General features: G+C 42.6%; 1 protein-coding gene across 6 annotated transcripts in view; it reads left to right on the top strand.

The window, feature by feature from the left end:
* The window catches only part of DPYSL2 (dihydropyrimidinase like 2), a 67693-nt gene that overhangs the window by 24383 nt on the left and 40336 nt on the right, over window positions 1–2974 (top strand). The gene's annotated exons all lie outside the window — the stretch shown is intronic.

Genomic DNA, 2974 nt, shown 5'->3' with positions numbered 1-2974 from the left:
GTGGGTGCTCATATATATATATATATATATATGTGTGTGTGTGTGTGTGTCTGATACAGAGATGCAACTTGCACATGCAGTAGGCTGCAGGGGGGATACATCATTTCCACCCTGCAGTTTCCTGCTTTTGTCACTTGCATGTATGTAGCAACGTCTTCCCCTATGGAGCACCATCTCTACTACAGCCTTCTTGGCAGACCTTTAATGTTATCCCTGTGCTCTCTGCAGGTGTGTGTGTATGTGCACAGGGAGGAGGGCAGAAGAAGAAAGGAGCCCTTGCACACACAAACATCCTCCCTTTCCCCGCCCTGCCTTCCCATTTGGTGGTAGAGACTGACTTTTTTTGTTTCCCCAGCACAACGGTAGCAAAATGCCCCACCCAGGTAGTGAATGCAGCTCACAGGAACAGAAACGCAATTGTAAGCAAAAGAACATCAATGAGCCTCCACCTACAGGGATCAATTCCCTGCAGGTTTCTTCCTGGGGAAGCTCAGAAATGCACTCCTACTCTTCCTCCCAGGGGTGGAGAGACTCTGAGTGACCCATGGGAGCTATAATTCAATACCAATTTTGATGAAGGCCTTTGGCTACAAGGGGCATTTTTGCCTCAGGAAAATGAGCCAGGACTTTAGCAGGAATGTGGTGCTCTCTTAAGAAATCTACTGAACTCCTCTCAATCCTTTAAGACTCCTGAAGCTATTTTCTCACTCTTTGTATGTGTCACGGTATAATAAACCTACCCTTTTCCTGAGGCAAAATCCATTTAAGCCACATGGTTCAAGCTGACCGTGCACAATTTTTTCCCCCCTCCATAAATAGATTTAAGCAAGCTTTATCTGTATGTGAGCCATGGAATACTCAGCATGCTCCTCTGACAATGTTGGCTCCTATGCATAGCCTGGAAGAGCTGGAATGAATGAAGCACCAACCAGCAAACTGGTAGATTTCTAGCAGTGTACTGGGATAGAGTTTCTGTAAGTAGTGCTCCAGTGGGTTTAAAGGGCAGTCCTTTCTTCTGAGCTACTGAGACGAGCCTCTTGATTTTCACTAATGATATGGTTTGCATGTACAAGGTGGGAGTTAGCCTGGAATTTGTGATGTGGGCTCATTCCCTGGTTTCACCTGCTGTCAGAAATGAACATTGCTGGGGTCTTATCCTCCCCACGTCAGACCCTCCTCTGATTTTTCCTACTACAGTAACCTAAGGGCTCCATCCAGACAAGCTTATGTGTGTGAACAGCTGCGGTTTACTGTGAGATCACAAAGGTAGGCCTTGATTTTCAGAAGTTCTACACATCAACCTTTAATTAGAAGTGGGCGATGCTCCACGCCTCTTCTCATCAGGTCAAGCAAAAGTTTGCCTCTACTGATACCTATGGCTTGATTTGAATATGGTTATGATCCTGCTCATCCTCCATGGCTTATTAGTCATCTTAGACTGGCAAAGGAGCACCTTAGGAATAAAGGGAAGTCAAAGGTTTTGCAATTTGGGACATTCTCAGGACTAATTTGGGATACTTTGATGTGTTGATGTCCTAAAAGATGCAAATGTAAGCAGGTAACGTATTCATTCTGAAAAGATGAATTGCTGTGTGACTGAGGGGCAAAATATATTAAAAACTGCAAGTATAATATGGCAAAAAATCAGATATCTACACAGAATATTGATCACGTTTTTGTAAAAGGGTGTTCTTTTGGTTCTATTTTTAAGGCTTGTCATAGAATGTTAACTGTGAAGGTGTGAAATAATGGGATAGTGCAACATTGGAGTTGTTTCTTGTTACCTTTGTGTAGCACTGATGCCTGTGTGCATTTGGGTAAGTGCAGTCTTTTATTAGTCTTGCTATGGATTGGCACTTTATAGCGAGAGTGTTTTAGCTTTAGTGGTTTTCCAGCTGACTGCATCTATAGCTTGAATCAATGGTTAGATTCTCAGCAGGTAAAGCTGGCTTTGCTTCAGTGCCATTAGTAGGAATGTATTTACGATATGATCAAATACATTAAAATAAAAATATGGCAGGAAATGGCATTAAAGGCAACGCTGTATTAAAATCAGGTAGGAGCTGAAATGCTGAAGGCCTTCTGAAATTCTGCAACTGAATTTGGCTTAGTATTTTCAAACCTTCATTGACTGGATGCTATTTTCATGTGATGTGAATCTAAATTGCAGTGGAAAGAAACAGTGTTCTAACAGATAAGATCTTGAAATTATATAAAATATTTTACAATGGGCTAGAAATCTTAATGCATCATTTTCTTTAGCTTGAGGCTGAAAATACATACAGACATGGAGGATGGTTGGGTTCAGTGAAGATACATGGAAGTGTGTAGCCAGTGACTGGATCCAAATGGGTTTAAAACGCAGTCATCCTTTCTGTCACTCTATAGAAAGATCTTGCATTAATCTCTGTGGAAATAATTAACAAAGCAAGAATGACAAGCTATTTTTTTATTGTTCAGGGGTCTTAACTTTCCAGAGGATAAAGAAAGGAATGTAATTATTCCACATTAAATTGCAGTATATTGTTCTGCAGGCGCAGATAAGGGTAATCAAATCTATTTGTGCCCATTCTGTCTTGGGTATTCTATAGGCATCTATCATAACCTTGCTTTATTGCCTCTGGGCCGTGCTGCCTCATAATTCAGGGTTAAGATCATCTCTAGAGGCAGCAGGAAGGCTTTCTGTCTTAGTTTAAGCAGCTCTTTACAGCGAGGCCTCTGGAGGCAGCAAGGCCCAGTCAACAGGTTGATGACTTGGGAGATGAGGTGAGCTTGCTTCTTGCCAGCAGCCAGGCCTTCCAGAATTCACCACACTTCCATCTCCTATCTTAAATCTTTGTCAAACACAAACGTTGTCCCTGTTTGGGTTGGTTAGTGCCCGGTCCTGGAGCTGTTTGTTCAATGTTGGAGCACTGCTTTGTGCTTTGAGGCCATGGCCTCCACTGGGCCAACACTGCTCTAGTGAGGATGTCAC

The sequence above is a fragment of the Gallus gallus genome, chromosome 22 (genome assembly GCF_016699485.2).
Source record: "Gallus gallus isolate bGalGal1 chromosome 22, bGalGal1.mat.broiler.GRCg7b, whole genome shotgun sequence".
Lineage (NCBI taxonomy): Eukaryota > Metazoa > Chordata > Aves > Galliformes > Phasianidae > Gallus > Gallus gallus.
The sequence above is the reverse complement of the archived record's forward strand: the minus strand, read 5'-3'. Positions and strand labels throughout refer to the sequence as shown.